The following is a 13,041-nucleotide window of genomic DNA, read 5'->3' as shown; positions in this document are numbered from 1 at the left end:
GAACTTTTCACTGAGTACACAGTAACAAGTTCACAGGTGAAATGTAATAAAAGGCTTTACAAATTATAAATTATATAATGTTAACACCTGAAAATAAAGAATTATTTAAACACATAGCAAGAAAAAGCTGTTCCACACTGATTAACATAAATGGAACCAAACAATGCCTGTCCATGAACAGAACTGCTGAGCTGTGACCAGCTAACAAAACAGGAGAGAAAACCAGAAACTGAGGCGATGGGTCAGACGTGAGCGTCCAACTGTACCCTGCACTGTTTACTATCGGTCACCAAGTCTGAGATGTAACGGCGGATTGGACTGGGCAGGTTGAACTGGGTGACATCTTGTCCAGCAGCTCTAGGATGATGGTGTTGAAAGCAGAGTTCAAGTCCTCAAAGAATATCCTCATCAAAGTGTTGGCCAGTAAAGTTCAGGCCTAAATTCACTACATCATCAACATGCCGGTGTGCTCTGTGTGTGCAAACTTGATCTTCATATCTGCATTGCATTTGTAATATGTGTTTAAGAATTTACATTATAAAAGTCCATCTTAACATTCTCCATCCTTCTATTTTATTTTTCTTTTTAGGTCGTGAAGCTCCAATCTTCACCCTACAGCCTGAACCTCACAGCAGAGAGGAGTTTTTACAATGTGAGTCTGTGAATTTCTTGCATTTATCATCATTTATTTTTGAATATCTCAGTCCAGGATTATGAAGTGAAAGTGTAGCCTGCAGAAAGCATTACGTGAGTGTGATGTGACTGCTGAGCTGAAAGTGTGGGTGTTGGTAAAGTGTGGGTGGTGGTTTCCTGTGACTGGTGCATTATGGGAAATTGAGAAGCACCAAAGCAGTCTTTTAGACTTGACTCTCTTAAGTGTCAAGTGACCTCACAGAAAATAAAATAAAGTCCAGCCGACTACACCATATGCACCTCCATTATCCTTTTTCTTTTGACTCTTTTTTTTCCTTTGCACTTCTTGCTGTTTTCTCTTATTGGTTTCCAGCCTCTCCTTTCTGTTGCATTTCTACTTCAGTCATACCCTTATACAGTAATAATGATAATAATATTTAATTTACAGTATACAGCACTCAGCAAACAATGAAACCAATTCAGTGGGATTAAAAAAAAATACAATGTCCACTACCATTAACATATACACATACAGATACAGACAAAATAATTGTTTTTAAAATAAGTTAAAGAAGAACCTGGCATCCACCATTCTTATCTCCATAGAGCATACACTTTGTTTTTGATTCATGACTTAAGATATTGTAGGTATAAAACCAAAAGAAGATGCCAGGGAAAAATATTTGGCAGTCCTTAGATATTAAAAGACCTCATAGGATAAGAATCAGTCCTCTAATGAGAATCACAGGGGTCTTCAGTCACTGCGCCTAATTGAATGGAGCAAAGTCCTCACTCAGCTGTGTTGTGTCATTAAGTGCAGCACACTGAAATTGGACAAGAGAAGAGGAGGAAAGGAAGAAGGTCACAGACAAGCATGGACAAGACCATCTCCATGGGGCTTCATGTTCCACTGATCACAGTAGCTAATATCAAGAAGTTTAAGGTCCATAGGACCAAAGCCAGACTCACCGGATGTCACTATAGATGACAAATTGACCCCAGATTGAAAAGAAGAATAGTTTACAAGGTGGAGAATAGCATCAAATTAAAAATCAGGATACATTTAGGCTGACCTCTAACATCAAGGTACAACAACTTCAAGTAACACCATCCATCTCTTTCTGAATGAAAGTGGGCTCCATGGTAGAAGACCACACTTCTGAAAGACAGAAACAAAAAAAACTAAAAAAACTAAAACCTAAAATACCTGAGCTTTCTAAAATGTACACTAACAAGCCACAGTCCTGGAGAAGATCCTTTGGAATGATGAAGCAAAATGAGAGCTTCATGGTAAGTTACAGCAGCTCTGTGTCTGCAGAAGACAAAACGATGTGTGCAAAGAGAAGACATGAAATATGGAGGAGGCTCATTAATGTGATGGGGCCGCTGTGCTGAATCTGTGCAGGGCACAAGAAAATCAGAAGATCATCAAAACATCATGGAGCAAACATCACAAAGCTCTGTTTCAGGTGCAGGTCAAGGATCCTCCAAAAAATACAAGTAAGACCACCCAAATATTATCAAAATTGTGTTGGAATGTTCAGAAGTGTCTGCTATGAGCCCTCAACTGAATCCAAGTCAACATCCATGGAAATATCTGGAAGTCACAATTGGCAGAAGAAGTCCATCAAAGTTCAAGAAGAGTTGGCCAAGTGGACAGTCAGAGGAGTAGAAGTCTCATCAGAGCTACAGGAAGTGCATGATGGCAGTTATCACCTGAAGACAGTGTGTTCAGAACATTAGCAGAGGGTCCTAATAACTGTGTTTATGCCATTGTCATTTATTTTATTGTGTACGCCTGAAATTGTAAGCAAAGAGTCTGCTCTGTGAAATAAAGAATGGAGTATGACAGTCACTGTTGTCAGTTTACACTGACTTGACAGAAAATTGGGATTCTTGTTTAAAACGTGGAAGGAGACCAAAACTACTGGGGGCATGTTGGCAATATAAACAGTAAAGGAATAGACATGAAAGGTGCTATATAACATATAAATTAGTCAGTCAGCCATTCTCCAACCCGCTATATCCTAACACAGGGTCACGGGGGTCTGCTGGAGCCAATCACAGCCAGCACAGGGCGCAAGGCAGGAACCAATCCCAGCCCACTGCAGGGCACACACACACACTTGGGACAATTCAGGATCACCAATACACCTAACCTGCATGTCTTTGGACTGTGGGAGGAAACTGGAACAGCTGGAGAAAACACAGGGAGACACGGGGAGAACATGCAAACTCCACGCAGGGAGGACCCGGGAAGTGAACTTGGGTATCCAAACTCTACCACTGTGTCACCATGTCGCCCGTATAATTTATTATTATTATTATTATTATTAAAGTCATTATATACTCTAAGAGATGTGAAAGAAATTATATGACAGAGCAATGTGAAAGAATATAACAGATAGATAACAAATGCAGTGTAATAATAGATGAGAGGAAATGCACAGAGAGAAAATGACAAATATGACAAGAGCTATAAAAGAGATACAGCAGACAGACATGAAAAACACCATGAGATCGACAGACATGGAAGGCACTATATAACTGATAGATAGATAGATAGATAGATAGATAGATAGATAGATAGATAGATAGATAGATAGATAGATGTGAAAGGCACTATAGATAGATAGATAGTCTGTGTTAAACTGGTTTAATCCAGTTCAGACTGCATTGTGTTAAGTCAGAAGCTCACACAGTCACAGCCACACAAGGTCAATTCAGAGTCACCAGTTAACCCAACAAGCATATCTGTGTGACATGTGTAGAAAACCAGGAGTGACAAGAGGAGAACATGCAGACCTGACAAAGATGACAACTGGGTGCCAGATTCAAAGTCATGAAGCTGAAGCTGTGAGGCCGCAGCTCCAACCCCTCGGCCATCATTCTGTCATGAATCGAGTTTTGCCATTTCATATCCTCTTTTTCAGATTTTGTATTATTTTTGAACCGCCCTCTTTTGGTTTTAAAGTTCCTTTCTACTGATTGAATTGTCTCCTTTACTGACCAAGCAGCTTCAGTTCACTCCATGATGATTTTCTTCATGAACTTCACATCTCTCAGCACTCAAGGGCTGGCTTGTTTTCTGATCAGTAAATCATCAAGCTGTCACGTGATGAGTTTTATGACAATTCATTACATTTCATTCTTAGGCAGATCTTATTTGGGTTTTATTTTTTATTTTCATATTCCATGTAGACCTGACCCCTACATGTTCCAGTAGACCACTGAAAATGGAAGAATGAAAGACTGGGAATAGATGGAGCACAATGAGGGTCAGGGGTTTATTGTGAGGAAAGGAAAAATCAGTTTGGTGATGAAGTGTGACAGGGGATTGATTTTAAATTAAAGAGGTGGGCTGTGACATTAAAAAGTGTCATTTAATAAAGCCAGTGGTCAGTGTGGACAGTCCATTAGAACTCTAACCTCAATGGCGACCTTATGGCATTTATTGTAATTGCAGAATTTTATATTTAATTCCCACAGATTCTGTCCAATCAGAAGAGCTCTTTACTCATGACGACACATATTTGAGTCTTGTCAGCGCTGCTCCTGATTGGCTCTTGTTAATTGTCTGCGTTGTGCTCCGCCCCCAGTCCCATTACACATTCCCAGATTTCCTCACTCGTTTTCTTTTCTCTCCTTTCAGACTTCTGTCCACTCACTCTGGACATCAACACGACTCACAGAGACCTCCGTCTGTCTAAAAGGAACAAGAAGGTGACCAAGGTGAAGAAAGACCAAACATCCTGATCATCCTGACAGATTTCACCACTATGTCCAAGTTCTGTGCAGAGAGGCTCTGACTGGGACTCGCTCTTACTGGGAGGTGGAGTGCACTGGAGACTTCATAGTGATAGGAGTCGCATATAAAGGACTGGGAAGGAAAGGAAAGGGTATGGAGTACTGCCTTGGAGACAATGAGAAATCCTGGAGTTTGTTGTGTTTTAATTCCAAATACTCAGTGCATCACAATAACAAGCAGACTGTAATCAGCGCCCCCTACAGCCCTAGAATAGGTGTGTATCTGGACTGGCCTGCTGGCTCGCTGTCATTTTATAGCGTCTTACACACAATGACCCTCCTGCACAGGTTCAACACCTCCTTCACTGAGCCCCTCTATCCAGGGTTAGGGCTCGTTTGGGACTCCGGTGTTACAATCTGCCATCTGACACCAGGTGACCACTGACGTATAACAGTAGACTAGCTCCTCCTACTGGGCACAGAAGCTCAGGTCTTAACAAATAGACATTGTCTCAAAGCAGCTTTACAGAGGAACACAAATATCTGTACATATGTTATATAAGTATATATTTTCCCCAATGAGCAAGCCTGTGGCGATGGTGGCAAGGAAAAACTCCCAGAAATGACAAAAGGAAGAAACCTTGAGAGGAACCAGACTCAAAAGGGAACCCGTTCTCATCTGGGTGACACTGGAGATGTGTGTTTACAACAGCTCTAGAAATGTGTGTTATATGGGCAGACATAAAACAGTCTGGTTACTAGTACAGGACTTTCTAAAAGGTGATCTAAGTCCATAGTCACTGTGAAAAAAACTGCAGCAGTCAGCTCAGCAGCCCACGCCATCTTTAACAGGAACGAGTGAATATCAGGAGATGAGCTGGAAGCCAGAGGAAGGACATCGGGATGGGTCTGGTCAGGCCTGGATTGTAGATCAGGACAGGATCACTGGTACCTCAGGAATAGCTCAGCAGAGAGAGAGAGCGAGAGAGTGAGAGAGAAGAAAAGAAAAGAGAAGGACAGAATGATTAGGTACGTTCATGTCATAAACTGGTTGCTTTCAATTTATGGCGTGCGCTGAGTGCAAGCAGGGACTCCGGCAAGACTAGCTATGACAGCATAACTAAAAGGGAGAACCAGAAGGTAACACAGACATGAGGGATCCCTACGACGTAAGGCACCCGCCACTTCACCGTCACAAACCTGAGTGAACTCACAAGAGTGGAAGAGCGACAGCGTCCAAACATCTCAGTTTACCAAAACACTCAATGCCTGAGAACCCACCAGATCTGCTCCTTTACCTAATACAGCTGTTAACAAAAGGCTTGGTTAAATAGGTGAGTCTTCAGCCTAGACTTAAACACTGAGACTGTGTCTGAATCCTGAACACTGACTGGAAGGCTGCTCCATAGATCTGGGGCTCTATAAGAGAAAAATATGCTCCCTGCAGTGACCTTTACTATTCGAGGTACCATCAAGTAGCCAGCACCTGTGGATCTAAGTAGGCGTGGGGGATCATAAGAGACCAGAAGCTCACTCAAGTACTGTGGTGCCCGACCATTTAGTGCTTTATAGGTCAGCAGTAGTATTTTATAATTTATGCGAAATTTGATTGGGAGCCATTGTAGTGTAGATAAGATAGGGGTGATGTGCTCGTATTGTCTTGTTCTAGTAAGGACTAGCTGGAGTTTGTTTATGATCCTATTTGAACATCCAGACAGTAAGGCATTACAATAATCTAACCTAAAGGTAACAAAGGCATGAACCAATTTTTCTGCATCCTGCAGTGACATCATACTCCTGATCTTAGCAATATTTCTGAGATGGAAAAATGCGGTTCTAGTCATATTATCTTCATGAGCTTCAAATGAGAGACTGGAGTCAACAACCACACCAAGGTCTTTTACTTCTGCACAATTTGAAACAGAAAGACCATCAATAGTTACTATGAAAGAGTTCCGATCTTCGTGGCTACTCTGTGCTGAGTTTGTGCCGAGTTGTGGGATGATTGACAAGCAGCAGGGTGCAACAGCGTGCAGCGATTGGTCGAGGCGCTCTTCTGCCGAGTATTTTGTAAACTTTAATTGGCTGGGAAAGAGAAGCGTTCCAAGTTTTGCTGGAAAAGACCTGCCTCCCCGTCTAAAAGCGGCGATGTCATGTTTCAAGTTTCAAATTTCATCGTAAAGTGGGGCCCGCTGATACTATTAAAATGGTGCTATTGATGTTACTCTTAGTCCACAAGGATTATTGTGAAGTGAAATAAAGCAGATGTAGTTTAATGTAATGAGAATTCATTTGTTTTTTACATATTAATAAAAGTATTCTTTTTTTTGCATTTTAGTAAACTGGTTTCAGTAATATAAATATCTGTAAATAGTCTGGACAGAATTGCATTATAATGATGTTTGTTAATAATAAATAATAATAATAATAATGCTAACAATAGGAAAATGCAGTGTAACCAAGGTAGTTGTAATATTATTAAAGGCCGTAAAAAAAGTGTGTATTAGTATAACTAACTATTATATTTAACTAGCAAAATAACCGCACTTCACAGCGGTGAAGTACTGCCTTAAAATTTTTATTAAGAAGAAAATTAAACCTTTTGAAACTGAAGGAAAATATAGCAATACTTATTTGTTAAGGATCTCTTTGTATACCATGTTGTCAGTTCGGCCCTCCGGTTGTAATATGGGGGGACCCAACACCACCTCACACGGTGACCGAGCTGCAGGCTATAGACGTATATATGTACGTAAGTAGGATTCAGTTCGCGTTGGGAACCCACGTACCAAATTTCTTGAAGATGGGCCCATAAGGAACAAAGAGCGTTGAAAAGTTCAATATGGCGGCCGACAGTGGCATCATACGACCGAAATAAGTACCAAATTTCAGCCTTCTACCTACATGGGAAGTTGGAGGATTAGTGACGTTGGAAAGTTCAATATGGCGGCTGACAGTGGCATTGTACCACCAAAATAAGTACCAAATTTCAGCCTTCTACGTACGTTGGTTTCGTTGGAAAGCAGGCTGAAGCCGCCTACCAAATTTCGTGAAGATGGGGCCATGAATAAGAAAGTTCAACATGGCGAACGTTGTCAACCGTTATGACCGTTACTTGTAGAATTTTGAAATGAAACCTGCTTAAATTTTGTAAGTAAGCTGTAAGGAATGAGCCTGCCAAATTTCAGCTTTCTACCAACATGGGAAGTTGGAGAATTAGTGACGTTGGAAAGTTCAATATGGCGGCCAACAGTGGTGTCATACCACCAAAATAAGTACGTACATCGATTTTGGTTAGCGCAGGGAAGCCACCTACCAAATTTCGTGAAGATGGGGTCAGTCTTCTACCTACACAGGAAGTTGGAAAATTAGTGACGTTGGAAAGTTCAATATGGCAGCCGACAGTGGCGTCATACCATCGAAAGGAGAAGGTACATCGGTTTCGGTTAGCGCAGGGAAGCCTAATATCAAATTTCGTGAAGATGGGGCCATAAATAAGAAAGTTCAACATGGCGGACGTTGTCAACCGTTATGACCGTTATGTGTAGAATTTCGAAATAAAACCTGCTTAACTTTTGTAAGTAAGCTGTAAGGAATGAGCCTGCCAAATTTCAGCCTTCTACCTACACGGGAAGTTGGAGAATTAGTGATGAGTGTGTGAGTGAGTGAGTCAGTCAGTCAGTCAGTGAGGGCTTTGCCTTTTATTAGTATAGATTTTTTGTGTGTCCCTTTTACTCTTTCAGAATTCAGAACTAACTGTTTCTGGTATCTGTTACCATGGCTGCCACTAGTGTTCCTACTTGCGTCTTTGTTTGTAGTAGCAATGTTCCCCTCAAAACAAAGGTTTCTTTCTTTAATTGACGTAGTGGTTGATTGTGTTGTTTTAGTAGACCCAACATCACCTGCGGTGTTGACATGTAAGTATTCATAGGTTAAATAAGACAAAGGTTAATTCGAAAAAAAAAAAAAAAACACTTTTTGGGATATTGGGCTTGGTGCCTCTAGAATTTGTTCAAAGGTGGCGGTTTATCATCCTGTTGTTCCCTTGTTCATTTTTTGTATGCTCAGTTACTCTTTATTTTGTCTCTGTTGGAGGCAACATCACTATATGGAGGTTTTAACCTATTAGTTGTTCCCTGAAGGCCAATTTGTAATATTCTGAAATTTCCTTTAATTTCAGTTTTTGGTAACCTAAACTTTAAATGCCAAATGTCTGCCAGCTTCCTGTGGATCTGTTTCAGGTCGCTTGTTGCATTCCAGCTGATTAAATTTGAAGAAAAACAGGTGTTGTAAAACTTTGGAGTGGAACTGCAACTTTCTCTTGGTTTATCTGATTTATACAGCTTGAATCCTGTGCCACAGTTCTGCCACGAGACCTCCGGCGAACTGACCCTCAAGGCCTCTGCCGAGGCGGTCCAGGTTGCCAAGGCAAACCGCCTGAGCGGCTCTGTGCCGTTCAAGGTCAAGTTGGCCGAGACGGTCAGGGAGCATGTGTGCGGGCCATAGGCGGTGACCCCGGGGACTCCAAGTTGGTGCGCAGCACCAGCGAGCTCCAGTTTGGACAGTACCGGGGCCAGACCTTTAAATGGTTGCTGAACCATGACCTCGGCTATGCTGTCATGGTGTTGGAAACCCACCTGAAGGAGCGCGGAGATGGCCAGGTGTAGGATAGCCCGCTGGCGAGCAATAAGAACGCCCTGGAGTCCTACGCCTGGCTCTTTCCCGACGTGAAGATGGCCAACACGGACACCTGACGTTTGAGGCCCTTTACGGTACAGAAGATCGGGAGGCCAAGAGGTGAGAAAAAGACTTTTGGATGTGGTCTGAGGGGAAGGGCCCAGAAAGGTAGTGGGACCCTGCTTCCATTTGTTCACTTGTTACCGTTTCCGCTGTTGTACCCCAACGCAGTTACATCAAATGGCTCTGGCGCCAGACCACCAAAGTCGGGACCAAGATGCATGCGCTCCAGCTGTATGTGCGACGGAGAGATGAACCGAAGGCAGCAGCAACCTCCTCCTTTCCCAAAACCACCACCGTTGCCCCCAGCGCCTCTCTCTCTGCAGCAACCTCCATCGTCGAGATTCCCGATGACGTGCTGCTGTCGTCCAGCATGGAGCTGGCGGTTGGTAAGTGACAACCACCCATGGAACTGGTGGTGGCTCCTTCACTTTTTCTGTTTAACCTGTTATTTGTTTGAATTTGTAAACAACCTTGTAAACAACCTTCTCCAGCATCTACCTCCCAGTCTGCAACCAGTAGAGGGCCAGTGCCATCCCAGCATTCCCAACTGACGGCTGATCCAGGAAAGCAGCCTTCGCAAACGCTATCCGTAGCCAGGAGAGAGGTGAGTTAAAAGGATGTGTTTCTTTGAATTGCATTGCCGGGAAAGGAACAGGCCTTGTCTGATTCTTTTTGTTTGTCTTTCTGTTGCTCATGCTCTCCGTCTCTGTCTCTCTCTCTCTCTGTCTGTCTGTCTCTCTCTCTCTCTCTCTCTGTCTCTCTCTCTCTCTCTCTCTCTCTCGCTCTCACACACACAGCTACTTTTGCCCGAGGGCTGCAGGACTTCACTACCGAAGGAACAGCACGTGTGGGTAAGCCGGGTCCTTTTCACCAGGGGCAAGGACGGAAAGCCTGCGCTGACCTCCAACCTTCGCCTTTGGTGGCATCCCCCCAGCCCCCGCAATGTGCACCTCCAGCCCCCGACATCGCCCGACAACTTTTTTCAGCACCCGTTCTTCCTGTGGATGCCGTACCGCATGTGGGGCTACAAGCTGTCCTGCACGCTGTGCAGCCACAGGTTGTCGGAAGCTGGACTCTACAGGACCGTCCGGAGGGTCCTGGACACAGACGGATGGTACTTTATGGCCACGGAGTCCTAGAGTGCCGGCGCTGCAGGAAGAAGGTGGCGGGCTGGTCACAGGATATCCTGGATCAGCTGCACCACACGCACCGGGATGACAGCTATCCTGACTTACAGGTCAGACAAGGAGTCTCCGATGGCTGGGTCAGCTCTCCACAGGTAGACAGGCACACACGGGCAGTCCTAACGTCTCTGTTCTGTCTAACACAGGTTATCCTGCGACAAAAAGCTCATCGGACAGATGTGTGAGCGCACGCTGGGCAACGGGGCCACCCGGCTGCTCAGATATCTGCTCGAGGAGCACACCAGGTCCTGGCTGACGCGGTCCAAAAAGTTCATGTTCGCAGTCACCAAGTTCATCACACCAGGTGCCAAGCCACCTGTGACTCCACCTCCACTACCGCGGATGACCCCGGTGCCCGGTAAAAGTGGTTGCTGTTCATCTATGCCAGGGAGGGAGGTGGCTTAGAGGATAGAAGAGACCAAGGCCCGGATCACCTCCATCTTTGGCTCAATCTTGAAGATGGACTCAACGAAGAAGGTGAGCGATATCGCCATCCCCTCCCTCTCTCCCTCTCTTCTTCCTTCCAGCTTACCGTCACTCTTCTTTTCATCATTCAGGTGACCAAGAAACTCGCCGGTGCCGGCAGGAATGGCAGCCTGGGTGACCAACGTGGAGAACGAGCACGGCCAGATCCTGATCAGCGTCCTCACTGCAGCCGAGGGCGCTGGCCTGCACCCCATGGTCACCGGGCTGATGCGGCGATACCGTGATGCCAGTGTGTCCCCGCCTCTGGTCCTCTATGTGGACCGAGACTGCTGTTCCCACGGGTGACCCAAGGTTTCCCTCTTATTCCACCAGTGGGATCAGCTAGTGGTGCGGCTCGACGTGTGGCACCTGATGTGACGCTTTGCGGTGCGTGTCACCACGGAGAGCCACCCACTATACAGCCTCTCCATGGCGCATCTCTCGTTCTGCATCTTCGAGTGGGACCAGGAAGACATTGCCCGGCTGCGACAGGCCAAAGCTGGTGAGGCGGGGAACAATCCCTGAGGTTCAGGCTATGGAAAGATCCCATTGACGGAGCTGGCCTTCGGGAACACCACTGACACCATGGGTATCCTGCTTTTGGACCGCGAGAAGATCCAGGAAATCTGGAAGACACAGAGGCACCACCTCCACTGCATCCAGGACCCACCCGGCATGCACCTGTACATGCAGACTGGTCAAAGGGGGATCACGCTGCCGGTGTTCAGGTGTGCGCGAGGTTCAACTTCCTTGGAGTCACTCCACCTGCATCTGGACCGCTTCATACCTGGTAAGGGTGCCCAGAAACTTGTACTTTTGACCTGTGTTGTGCGAGGGAGTGGGTGGCATTGCATTTTTATCTCTCTCTCTCTCACCATGTCTTTCAGGCACTTCAGCCAGCGCGGAACACTTTCAGGCCTATCTGCTGGAAGGCCTGGCACGGTGGAACGAGGACCGTGCGGCACAAGCAGTGGAGGCAGCAGACCTTGATATGGTCTACTACAGTGGTCAACTCCAGCACTCCGTCAATGAGCTGAGCGACGTTCTTTATCACAGGAAGCTCGTTGACGATTACACCCAGCCTGCGAAGTACACTGGTGAGGTGGGCGTCCAGCCGTCTGTCTGTCTGTCTGTCTGTCTCTCCCTCCCTGCTACCTTTTCATTTTAAAACAGTTCCCTCCTTTTCACAGGTGAGCTCATCGGTATCCAGTACCTATTTTCGCAGACTGGTCGAGTGCTGAAGGAAGTGATGGGCAGGGATCCCAACGCTCCGGATGGGACTGATACAGACGATGACAACGATGACAGTGTCGACGAGGGCTTCCAAGAGGTCGAATGCCCGGTAGAGGAACCTCTGGACAACACCATCTTCGGCCTTGAGGAGGACTTCGCCCGATAACCGTTGTCGTCGTCTGACAAGTCCCAGTCGCGCCCTGCCATCGGCGCCTCACAGTCTGGGCCAGCCGACCAGGAGACCTCCCCTGGAGACGAGGCCTCTCAAAGCGTGTCCCACAAGCTGGTAAGTCTCTCCCGACGAGTCGTGCTATACCTGTGGAATATCTGATGAGTGCTCCCCTTTCTCACTTTCGCTCTCTTCCCCCAACAGAATAGCCTTGGATCTGACACTGGCCCAGGTTACCAGCACGTGGTGAACCTGGCCTCCAGTCTTGTGAAGCTGCGTCACATGCCTACATGACGCAGCAGCAAGTGGCGGAGATTGTCACCCTCTGGGAACGATTGCCGGAGGACGACAAGGCCTCAGTTCACTTTCCGCCACGCCGCCAGGAAAGACTGGTGCAGGGAAGGTTCCGACGCAAGCACTCACAGACCAGTGTCACACCGGGAGTGGAGAGCTTGCGATGGTAGGTGATCAACGTGTTTGGTGTGGCCTCTTTCCTTTTGATTGGATATCGATGGCATGACTGACTGACTCTCTCTCTCTGTCTCTCTCTCTCTCTCTCTCTCTCTCTCTCTCTCTCTCTGTCTCTCTGTCTCTCTCTCTCACCCCCCGAATTTTGTAGGTGTATGGTCGGCCAAGGCGGCCAAGCCGCACAGATGCCAAACATCAGCCGCGTTGTGGAGGCCGTTTGTGTAGAGCTGTCCAGGATTCACCCCGAAGGAACCACCATCTGCGGCGTGAGGGTGAACCGCTGGGCAGCTGTGATGCGGGATTATATCTGCATCCAGGAAAATATCCTCACAAACCCGGTACTCATGGCCCAGACGCGTATCCAGCTATTCCCCCTCAATCAGCGCACCCTGGCACAATGGT

At 46.1% G+C, this 13,041-nt stretch overlaps 1 long non-coding RNA gene across 1 annotated transcript; it reads left to right on the top strand.

The window, feature by feature from the left end:
- Positions 1 to 576: 576 nt before the first annotated feature.
- On the top strand, positions 577 to 6,661 carry LOC120520907. The gene is made up of 2 exons (XR_005631902.1): positions 577 to 652; positions 4,286 to 6,661. It is a non-coding gene; the product is annotated as an uncharacterized LOC120520907 (long non-coding RNA).
- Positions 6,662 to 13,041: the final 6,380 nt, after the last annotated feature.

The sequence above is a fragment of the Polypterus senegalus genome, unplaced genomic scaffold (assembly GCF_016835505.1).
Source record: "Polypterus senegalus isolate Bchr_013 unplaced genomic scaffold, ASM1683550v1 scaffold_3905, whole genome shotgun sequence".
NCBI lineage: Eukaryota > Metazoa > Chordata > Cladistia > Polypteriformes > Polypteridae > Polypterus > Polypterus senegalus.
The sequence above is the reverse complement of the archived record's forward strand: the minus strand, read 5'-3'. Positions and strand labels throughout refer to the sequence as shown.